Genomic DNA, 12,214 nt, shown 5'->3' with positions numbered 1-12,214 from the left:
AACAGCTTTTATATTTATTTTATGTCTGTAACTGCTTACTTTATTTGCACTTTGAGGGTTTTATGATAATAAAAATAATATATATTTTTTGAACAGTCTGAAGCCCAGTAAAACTTATCATGGACAGTGAAGATATTTGAATGAGATTGACACTGCTGCTGGCATTCCACATTGCTGTATTGCTTTTCAGTTTGCAAGTCTCACAGCAGTCAGTCAGTATAAATAATCATGCACATTTAGACTGTTATAGCCAGTCAATATTACACGATATATTAACAGAAACAACCTTGCATACATTTTTATAATATCTAAAACAGGTTGGGTAATCGCCAATAAGTTAGTCGCATATACAGTTGTGATTTATTAAAGGAACAAAACTCTTATTCAACAAGAATAGTGCAGATTTTTTTTTTTTTTTTTTTGCAGGAAATGCATATGACAGACAGCAGAGTCACTTATTTCACAGTGATACACGTCTATATAACAGCTCTGGTCATTTTCTAATGGACAGTTGCCCTAAAAACTATTTATACACATCAAGTCACACTTAAAAATGAAAAATACATTTTGTTGCATTGATAATAAAATATCAAACTAACAAGTGCAGCCTAACTGTCCAAATATGTTTTGGGGCCACTGTGTTTTCGTCATTTTAGGAAATGGCCCTGTGTTAGAGCTTCACGATTAATTGATGTCAAACACCCACTCAATCTTATTCCTATATGACAGCTGTGCTATGATTCACCTGTGCCTATAAACCTTTGACTATATCATACCAGAACATTCAAAGCTATGGTTGGCATTGCCGCTGACCCAGAGAGAACAGTTCATGTTTAGTATATAAAACCGCTTCACAAACAGTGTTTTCTACCATACAGTATAAATATTGTGTAATCTCAGAGGGATTAAAAGTTTATAGTTTGGATATAAACACTGATGTTTAACGTAGTGATCAAAATAGAGCAAATCACCTTTTGAAATGAACTTGGCTTCTCAAATAACAATAGTTTTGATTACATTGTTACGCCACTAGGGGGCGACAAGTGACTTAAATGTTTTTGTCATTGAATCATTCACTCAAACCAATTTGTAAAAAAATGATTAGCCTAATTCAAAATAATTCAATATTTTTAAATGGACTGCAGAAATTAACGTTTTGTCAGAACCTCTAGCAAATTACATTTTATTTTATGTAGTTGTCTGCTCAGAATCTTGATCTCTGTTTGAAACAAAATATCGTGATACTCAATTTATCCAGAATCGTGCAGCTCTACTCTAGTTGTTTTCTAGTTTTTGTCCCTATTGCCCTTTTGTTTCTTATTCTTTATTAATTGTTTGTTGAAATGCTTTTAGAGAGGGAAATGGAGAAAGATGAATGCTTTCAGTGGTCCAGCTGTCTTTCGAGTGCTGCTCACACGCACCTGCCTGTTTCTCATTAAATTCTGTCTGCTGGCCTGTAGCTGATAGTGAGGGCCTCCACTCACATGTAAGCTGTGTGGCAGTCTGGATCAGTCATTATGTAACAGTCTCTGAAGCCACAAGCCTCTTGGTCTCACTTTACATTTGGTCTTTTAAAAAACTTCAAACTTGCAAAGTTCTTTCTGTAAAAAAGGCATGGAGCAAATTTGAATAGTTAAGCAACACTTAAAAGGTTAGTTTACCCAAAAATGAAAATTATCCATAATTTACTCACCCTCAAGCTATCCTAGGTGTATAGAACTTTCTTCTTTCAGCCAAACACAATCGGAGGTATATAAAAAATATTCTGGCTCTTCCCAGCTTTATAATGAGAGAGAATAGTAGCCTACCCTTTTTTGAAGCTCATAAAAAGCGCTTCCTTCCATCATAAAAGTAATCCATACGGCACCAGGGGGTTAATAAAGGCCTCCTGAAGCGAAGCGATTATTTTTTTGTAAGAAAAATATCCATATTTATAAACAATAATCACTGGTTTCCGGTAACGGCCGTACGCAAGTCGGCAATAGTAATGTTGATGTGTTTGCACGAGCTCTGCAATTAGGCACTCAAGTAAAGTCACGTTTATCTATATAGCACTTTATCTTCAATAGATTTCTTCAAAGCAGCACCTTTAGAGTATTAAAATGAAAAAAAAAAAAAAAAGTCAGTGGCTCTTTTAGCTAGAATTACAACTTTTCTACTACAAAGCATCTCTTCAGTGTGTTCACGTTTTTACTCGCGGCCATAGAGCACACCTTCCTATTACATAAGCAACACGGACAAATGGTGGTTCAAAGGTGTTTACATGCCGAATCAAATCTTTCCGGAAAGTTCACTTTTCCAAGCTGTTTCAAACTCCCAAAACGAACTCCAAACAAAAAAAATGTTTTGCCTGATTTTGTTCGAAATGACGTCACACCAGTTAAATTTTGCTTGAAGTATATTTAGGCCTTTATGCTCACCAAGGTTGCATTTATTTTTGCATTTATCAAAAATAATGTAAAACAAGTAGGCTAATATTGTAAATCTAAGATGTTACTTTTTGGTGGTCAATTTAACGTGTTTTTGCTGAATAAAATAATTACATTTCTTTAAAAAAAAAGTTCTGACACAAACTTTTGAACGGTAGTGTATTTAGTCATCGTTATTATTATTATTTAAATTTTTTATTGTATTTTGTATCAAAGTTACAAGGTCTTTTTAAAGTGTGGTTTAAGTGTAGAAATACTTTTTGCGGCCATAGTGGTATTTACACGTTATTTCTACATGCTGTGTAAAATATATTTGTAAGTTACAAACTATGTTTAATACCAATTTGCTGCTATTGTTTTCATGGAAAATCATTTAGTAGACATTACTACCAAAAAGTATGGATGACCCTCCCATAAATGTCAGTGTAAACATTTCTGCTGATTGCTTTCCCTGTAAACTTATTTCCTATTACTGTATTTAGTACATGCTTCCTAAAATGACTTGTCATAAAACCCTGTTGCACATTAGCTAGTCTTAAAAGACTGGTGTCTAAACACAAGAGACTTCCTCAGACTCTCTCAAATGTAATTAAGGGAGGCCCTGCACTTTTTAATCTGCTGGCCGGTTTATTTAATATCTCATTGTGGGGTGCATATGAACTATTTGCTGTTCCCATAGAAAAGATTCACAGTAGCTTAAACAAATAATTGGATTTGGAGGCACCGAACCGAACATTAATTGAAGCTGACAGTGTATTTGACATACAGGGTCATTACACAGTGTGTTTAAACCATGACATGACCCCCTATAGGCTGTAATGCTGGTATAAGGGACGTTACGATGTTGACTAGGCAATTATGATGTCAGGTAAAAAGACTCAATTTGTTACAAACACTGGTTGACCTTGTTCCGAATAGGCGTCTGTGAGTCATTGAATAGGATTTTTTTATTTCTTTTTTCACTCCCTCTTATTCTTTCTCTCTCTCCCTCCCATCTGTTTCTGCTTATATCTCTGTGTATTATTGAAAAAGCTTGAGTCACGGGCATTCCTTGAAAACCATGAAATTTCTACACAGCCATGAAGACATGGAGTTGTGGGTTGCTGTAAGGAAGTCCACACCCTGAATGCCTAAGCCACCCAAAAATGAGAGCCTCCTGGAGACCTAACTTAGCTAAAAACTACGGTCTCTCTTTCTGATATGAAAAGAACAGCATAACCCAAACAATTTTGACCCATACAGGCTTTGACAAAAAAAGACAATGTCCACCTTCTTATCTCTGGCATAATAATTTCATGGTTGAGGCCACAGTGTTTATAGATGATAAAGAATAGTGACGCTTCAGCAGCCAGGTTCAAGCTTGGAAACATGCTGAGAGACAGAAATTCTGAGAAAGGCACCCATTTGAAACACCAGACTATTTTTAACCCTCCCCCAGAATTCCCATGGGAGCACAGCGCACATTTGTGAATGGCTACTGTATTCTGTGCCATTGGCGCTGTGTGTGTACTACCAACCACCCGAGGAGACGCAGTGCACATATTGACGGATGCAGTTGAGCAATCCAAATTTAACCCTCTGATTGGGGACACTTTTGTTGCATAGTGACAATGTGAGCAGGTCAGCCATGAGGTATTGAGCTATTGATATGTGGCTGGTTTTGTGTTTATTTGCCAGGGATAAAACTATCTTTGTTCCTGGATATTGTGTTCCTATTTTTAGTTTAAGTTTAAAAGTTTTACTTTATTCATGTCGTTTCTATTCTATAATGCTCCATTTAAGATTATTCTTAGATCTTAGAATTATGGTTAGACGATTTTGCTTGCTTTATTCAATTTTGTTCTATTACAATGTGCTGCTAAGGTGTTTCTACTAATGTACGTATTTATTCATCATTCTTTCAGGTTATTTTGTCCAGAAAATGGCTTTTAAATTGGCTTAATAGAAAATAAATGTGATATCTTGCATAAGCACACCTGTTGCAATGGATAAATGCCCACACCAATATGAAAGCCACAATTAAGGGCAAATTTAGTGGTACCTACTAGGGCTGCACGATATGAGGAAAAGCTGCGATGTGCGATAACATTGTTTAATATTGCGATGACGATATGACTTGCGATAAATATTCAAATGTTAATGTTAGCTAGGCCTATAGCCTACTGTTCCCATGTCTTAGTGCTTTAATAGGTTCTTTGCATGATAGGTCAAACGTTTATTACCTGCCTGGTTCAGATTACACGATTTTAGCGCGATTTTGGCACGATCCGTTTGACGTAGTGTATTGTACGTCGCGTCTGCGATGCTTCACGACATCATGACAGAAAACTAGCATGTTTAATTTTTTAACGGTCCTCCATGACGGGTTGAGTATGTGAGCGAGAATGAATGTGCGTGAGTGAGTGAGAGCGCGAGCAACAGTTTGTGTGCGCGCCAGTGAGCGAGTGTGTGTGTGTGCGCGAGTGAGTGAGTGAGCGAGGGACAGTGAGTGAGTGTGTGTGTGTGTGTGTGTGTGTGTGTGTGTGCGAGTGAGTGAGTGTGTGTGTGTGTGTGTGTGTGTGTGTGTGTGTGTGTGTGTGTGTGTGTGCGAGTGAATGTTTGCGAGTGAATGTGTGCGTGTGGCAGCACGCGATGACTGGTCGGAAAGCAGCGTGTAGTCTGACATGTTTCTTGTCCACGACACGACAAGAATTTAGGAGTCAAAATCGTGTAATCTGACACCGTGACTATCGTAACAGACACAAAAATCTTGTAATCTGAACCAGGCATTCATTCATCGTGTCAGGCTGTCTGTTGCGATGTGTTCATCGCGCGAGTTCATATCGCGATGACGATGAAAATTCGATGTATCGTTCAGCCCTAGTACCTACATTATTTTATTTTATTTTATTTTATTTTATTTTATTTTATTTTATTTGAATGCAAATTACATCTTATGATAGATCTTGAGTTAAGGTTGTTGATTGTCTTAATGTGAATGGCAGATTAAGATTATAGATGACAGGTTCTTAATGTTTAAATACTTTAGTTTTAATGATGTAATTAGCAGATCTCTAAGAAAAGCTTATCTCTTAATAACAGATTTTCAGGACAAATTAGTTATAAAATTAGACCAAGACGCCCTTTCATTGTTCATCCATGCAACAGCGCCACTCTATTATGGCAAAGAGGATTACAGCCAAAAATGTCCCATATGGCATTCATTGATGTTTCTGGCTATGAATGACATTTCAGTTGCTAATTTTAAGTGACATTTTGGGGTTTATTCTTATAAACATGTGGGCCTACTAAAAGGCTTATATTAATAAACATCGATACAAGCCAATGTTTATAAAATATCTATTTAGATATTGTGTCGTTTAAGAGTGTCAGCTGATTAATATAAAATGTCTGTCATTGTTTTTTTGTTTTTAATTAATCCTGATGCATAGGCAATGAAACACATTACATAATATTAATGGTCATTTCTTTTTTTCTATTTGACTGACTGGCTCTATATTCTGTCTCTGTTAACTGTCTCAAGTAATATTTGCTATCTGAGTCAGGTCATGTTTGTCTAAAACACACTGTTTGGCATCGGCTCACATGACCGAGTCTGTCCAAACAGATAATGTTCTTTATGAGTTGTCACATGTTTTTTTTGTGGTACCCTGTCTGTCCCTTTAAAGGCAGAAAGGTGGGAGGAGCTTCCTGAGGAAACAGGTGTGTGCTGATAGGGATGATGTCATTGTTTCAGAATCACCTGGAAAAACCTGCATGATTGTCAGCAAGATATACACATTCCAGCTGCTCCCGACCGGATCACAGATGTCTGCCAGACAGGTGCTGTAAGTACACAGACACAGGATAAAACCTTATAAGAAACTTCTTTTGTCAGCCTGAGGGTTTGTTTTACAGTTTTACAGGACCCGTACGCCAGAGAGCTGTAGCTGACAGGTGCGATTGCAGTGTTTTAAACATTTAGTGGCTTCATTCTGGCTTTTTCATCTTTAAAGAGGACATTCGGGTTCTGTTTGTCTTGATAATGAACAATACTTTCAGCACTAGGCTGTGTATGGATGTCATCATAGATTAACAGTTCGGCTTTTTCCTTGGAGTTGTGACCCTGTAAAGTTTTTACTTTTAGACAGTTTAACTCTGTCTTTGTCACCGCACAGATTTATTTAAGCTGTGTTTTATGCCATAAAGTGGTCCGCTTTGCTCAGATCTGTTTTAAATACCATGAGCTGTTGTGCTTTTTCAGAATATGAAAAATGAGACCTAGAGCAGATAGGAATCTACTGCAGGAAATTGCTAAAAATATTAGGGCTCAGAAACATGCTATGAAAACTGGTGAAGATGTAAACAATGAAATTCCAATAGTGACCTATTTTCCATTCTGGTGTAGTATTTATGGAGCAGGTGTAGTTTTAGTCAGACAATGAGTTTATACATAAGAAGCCTTTTTGCCCTCTGATGTCATTACGGTGTGAGATAATACTTGACAACAGCCCTTGTGTTGGGCAATCACATGACCGAGTGAGTAAAGCATGCCTCGCTGTCCGGGAGGTGTCACTCAGCGAGGATGATGTCATTCAGGAAGTAGATCAAGTAAAGCAGGAATAGTTACTCAGACCTCTGAATCACCCGGATGGTCACTCACTCCATTTCTAATGAATGATGTGAATGCAAATTTTGCGTTAAATGAAGTGTTTGAGTTATTGTTCTGGGGTTTAGATGTGAAAACTTAGTACCTGGAAGTACGTGTTTCCCCTCTCGCTTCTCTTCCTCTTGCCAAGAAAAGTGGGTTATACATTTTTATGCAAATCAACAGTTACAATAAATTGTAGCCAGTGTGTCCCAAAACTGAATAAGTGATAAATAAGTGACATGTTTTTTATAAGCTCTGTAAATTTTGAAGGTAAATGCAGTGATGCTGTATTGTAGTTTGTTATCTAAATATCAACCAGGAAGAATAGATAACATCTCTAATGGACATTAGAAGGTCAACAAGTCATTTTTGCTTGCTAACATTTTCATATGGGACTTTTTCTTGTCCATGTTTTTGAAGCCAGTTAGTTTTCTTGGGCCATATGGTAAGTAACACTAATTATTACCACTATTCTCAGAAGAATTTAATGATTTTTTCACTGGTTCAATACAAGTATTATTACCATGGGTGAGTGAAGATGCTGACATTTTGTGTCTTGTTTGCTATAATTCCCTAACCAAACTCAAATGTTTTTTCTGGGACAATAATGGGGGAACAATCACCATTAATGAATGCAGTTGTGAAGTTAGACAACAATTTGTCATGCCTTTGGGACGGGGGAGGAAGCAAGTGGTGGAACTAGGAGTGCAAGCATTATGAATGAAACCTTTTGTTTTAGAACTTGAGCTTTTGTCTTTTCAGTGAATAGCCCATTGTGGGAAACGGTATGGCTTTTCCCTCTTAAATTGACAATACAAAAATATTGTTGTTGGTTTTTTTTTTGGTTTTTTTTTCCTTTTTATTGTTATTATTTTGAGGGAGGTTTTTTTCTGTGAAAAATTGTTAGTGATTATGTTGGATTGTGGGATTTACTTTCATAAGGTTTTTTTTTTTGTGGTGTGTGATTGATTCTTGTGTGTGTGTCTCTTTGTGTTTTATTCCTGTGCAGACTGGAGGATATACAGTTTTTTTTTTTTGGTACATGTTTTAATTTTTTATTTTAGTTTACATTTTAAAATCCATTTCTGTGCAGTGATGTGTAAGAACAGTAGCCTCGTTTCTGTCTGTAATAGAATGCACTAGAACCTGTTTGGTTTGTTCAGCACAAACATCTCAAAAATCTCTGACAACACAAAATGCCATTGTATGTTTGGAATGATCCTGTTATTCCACCTCCACCTTTCCCTGGCAAGCTTGTGAAATGATTAGTGAGATTTTTTTTTGAGACAAAACGTATATTAAATGCGTGTCTGAAATGGCCTTCATTATGGTTTATGGGCTTCTGATGTTCATGCTTTGGTGTGGTCAAATCTTTTTCATACTTAAAAGTCCATACAGTCACCATATCAGTCTGTTTTTCAGAAGAAAAAGCCTTTATCATCTGCCAATGTAAAGTTCAGTGTGGACTGGCCCTCCCTTCCCTTCCTTCCTCTGTGTGGCCACTGAAAACCAACTATGAGTTTAGACTGGCTCTCTGTGAAAAAGCATTGCATACTCTTATCAGCCAATGGCAAATCTGGGTGTAGACGTAACTTTTTGTTTTGACCACATTTGGTCATGTCATGAATGATATCCATTTAAATCTTGATTCTATATTACAGCAGAAATGTATTAGCATATACTTGATGAAAATTTTAAGTTCTACCAAAAATGAACTGTCATCATTTCCGCACCCTCATATTGTTTCAAACCTGTTTTCATACAGGTTTGAAACTACATTAGGGTGCGGAAATGATGACCGTTCATTTTCAAAAATCTTCTTTTGTGTTAAGCAAAAGAACTTAATTCATGAATTAAGTTCTTTTGCTTAACACAAAAGATTTTTTTTTAAAAAAGAATCTTCATATTCAAACAGTTTTGGTGACTATTGACGTCGATTGTATAGACAAAACAAACAAACACTTCAGACATTTCTCAAAATATATTTTTTTATGTGCACAGAAAAAAAAAAGAAAGTTTAATTTTTGGGTGAACTATGCCATTAAAGAGTTAAATAGTGTTGTTGTGAATACATTCTCAGTCATTTTTTTCTGATGTGTTATAGAAGTAGTTTCTCAATCTGTGACACTCGTCGTATGTTTTTAATAATGAGTCTTGATGGGAGCTGCTGGCTGCTTTCCAGGTTAAACTGTTCTTATGGCCCTGTTAATTATCTCTGGGTGGAGGAAGTAACTTGCCCTACACCATGTTATTTTCATTCATTCAGTCAGCAGTCAGTCAGTTAACAGCTTGGGAATTGTAAAATTGCTGTTTTTTTGTTGCATGGTGCCTGTCATCAGTGTCTGAAGAGTACCCCCCCACCACCACCACCACCTTTTTTTCTGTAAGTTATGTGTTTATTCTCAAAGAACCGTGTCACTTAAGCTTAAAATAATAATTTAGCATAATTTCAATATATGGAGGATCTATGTATTGAAATTTGACAGCTAAGTCACAAACCAGTAACGCTCTTATTAAATGCAGAGAATACTCTATGAATCTCTGTCTGACCGACAGCTCTGTGACAATGATTTATTCACTCTAGTATAATTCATAAACCGTCAGTACATAAAGTATGGGAATTTGGATGCAGCTCATGATTTATGTAGCCTATAAGTGGGAGGGACAATCTTATAAAGAGCATTTGATTTGACAAATATATGAAGACCTCTGAGGCAAAAGCCTCTAAAAGCCACCTCTGTCAAAAATGAGATGATAATATTGAGTGAATGCTGTCCGCACGTAGTATACGTTCATTAAAAATACTTCTCACTTCAAACTCACTAAATCTCGGCCTCAGCCCATTCAGAAATGCCGGTACTTGGGTAGAAACCTATAGGAGCCTGATAAAAATGTTAGTATTAAACAAAAACTTTAGATGGACTTAGAGGCTTTTGCATCTGAAGTCTTCATATGTAGTGCAGAGTGAGTAATTGACTTTTGTATTTTCTCATATAAGGGAGGAAATATAGGCTACAATTTAAATGCATGTTAAAATTTAGTTTTTTTTTTTTTTTCAACATTTAAGTGTACACTGTTGTAAAGATACCCCCAAAGCTAAAATATATGGACTAAAAGCTATAAAACTCCTGCTTTTATTTCATGGAGTGTTTAAATCCATAAACGCATCCTTTTTCATGGGTGGGCATTGCTCAGTAGTTCACCCGCCCCCATTTAGTGTGTGTCGGGGGGGATTTGGGGGGTGCAGGGGCTGCAGGTAATAGCGCCACCCCTCCCCCGCCCGTCCGGTTTGTGTCTGCATTATCAGAGCTCAATGAACGCGCGCGGTGATTTATGTGCTGAGGAGAATCCGGAGCTCGAGAGGATACCGGTAACTGAAACTAACGGTCCCGTTGTCAAGTAATAAACCGGAGGTTTCCACTCACAACTTTTGTATGGACGTACATTTGAAAGAAAAGGGTGAGTTGTACAAACATTTTCTTTAACGAAAAGTTTAGGAAGATAACGTTAGCTCAGGCATTCCTCACAGGATTTGGTTCGGAAGAGTATTGTTCCTGAATCCCTATGGAGCAAAGCTGTGAACGTAGTTGAAGGCTTCAGAGAGAAACATTCAGAAGAAATGTCGTTTTCACATACAAGACGTGTATATCGTTACTTGTTTCTGCGTGTGCTGAAACTTGTGAAGAAATGTTTGTTTAATAGAAATATGTTGGCTTGACCTAAGCGCACTAGAGCTAACTTAACGTTAGAAGGTGAAAACGGCAGCGCTAATAACTTAAATGCAGCATCGATGTTTCAGAGAGTGTTAGGCTATGTACATCGTGAGAAAGTTAAACTTGAACGCGACAATATAACAAGTGTTTAACGTCTGAACGTGTGTGCTGTGATTTCATGTGAGAGAAAAATCTTGAAACCCTTCGAAGAAAACCTTTGTCTTGCTTTAGAAACCTGTTGAGTGCCTAAATAGTGTGTGGTTGTTATAGTTATGTACTGCTAACGTTACCTCCTCAACTATCGTTAGATCATTATATCAAGTTACTTATTGTTCTACTCGTTTCCTTTTAGTTAATTTTTATCTCATGGAGGGATCTGTGTTGATTACATGAGGAACTTGACTATAACACTGAAGTAGCCAGTATGTTATATGTAACAGATTTATTTCCGAACATAAACAATTTTCAATAGCTTTGTTGTACATACAATTTGAATAATTTACTATATTTCAAGATTTAATTGAAATATGTATGGAAATTAACAATTGACCAGGGGTGTCACTGAACAATAAAACCGAATTTTAACATAAAATTAGAATTAGGATAGCTGAAAACCTAAGAGAACAGGTAAAGCAGTGAAACAATGGTGACACCAGTTAATAAAAATATTCATCATTCTGAACTTGAAAATACAGAATTATAGTACGCATAGCCTATAAATAATGTAAGCCCTTTTTTACTGGTAAAATTTTGGTAGACATTTGGCTTTATTAGGACCCACAAATATTGCCCCATTGCATTTTTATACATTATATTCAACATTAAATATAGTAGTTTAATGTAGTACTGTTACTGAAAATCTGTAAACTTGAATTTTTTTCTAACGCAGTACACTTGCGCTTTCAATGCAGGCATTTGTTGAATCTCTTTTACACAGACAAGCCACCTGGGCAGATTAATGCACTTACCTGGTGAGAATAAACAATCTAAAAACGCTTTGAATCATCATACTACCAAACCTAAAAACGCAATATGGTGAGTTAAATTATGCTTTCACTTCAGGGAGAGTCACTTTAAATTGTTAGCGCTTTCACTTTGAAGAAAGCATGTCAAAATGACTATTCCCAAACTGTAAATGGTTAGTTCATCCAAAATTTTTAATTATCTCTTCATTTTCTCCCTCTCATGAACACAGGGGACTGAAAAGACCTTTTGTCACAGATATTCTTGTGATACCAATGTCACATTAAAATACCAAGAGTTCATTTTTTTTGTTGGATTATTTGTTGGAGTCTTAATATTCAAAATGTTTCAGTCCTTTTGAGTAGAAGTTCCCCAAACTGGAAGTGCAACCCATAATTTAAAATGTAGTAGACTCGTTCGGAAAAAGATGGACTGGCTGCTCAAGAATCACTCTGGTAGCTCTGGTAGTCACATGTCTA

At 36.5% G+C, this 12,214-nt stretch overlaps 1 protein-coding gene across 9 annotated transcripts in view; it reads left to right on the top strand.

The window, feature by feature from the left end:
* The window catches only part of usp54a (ubiquitin specific peptidase 54a), a 51,315-nt gene that overhangs the window by 2,008 nt on the left and 37,093 nt on the right, over nucleotides 1-12,214 (top strand). For 6 of the 9 annotated variants that reach the window (XM_079854697.1, XM_079854699.1, XM_079854692.1 and 3 more), the window contains exon 1: nucleotides 10,400-10,518. The exons of 1 other annotated variant lie outside the window; for it this stretch is intronic. The gene's annotated coding sequence lies outside the window, so the exon portion shown is untranslated. Of the gene's footprint in view, nucleotides 1-6,168; nucleotides 6,257-10,365; nucleotides 10,519-12,214 lie in introns of those variants that run through there. 2 more of the 9 variants (XM_079854695.1, XM_079854694.1) reach the window with 2 other exon arrangements.

The sequence above is a fragment of the Squalius cephalus genome (genome assembly GCF_949319135.1).
Source record: "Squalius cephalus genome assembly, chromosome: 21".
In the NCBI taxonomy this organism is placed as follows: domain Eukaryota; kingdom Metazoa; phylum Chordata; class Actinopteri; order Cypriniformes; family Leuciscidae; genus Squalius; species Squalius cephalus.
This window is presented reverse-complemented; position numbering and strand designations above follow the sequence as displayed.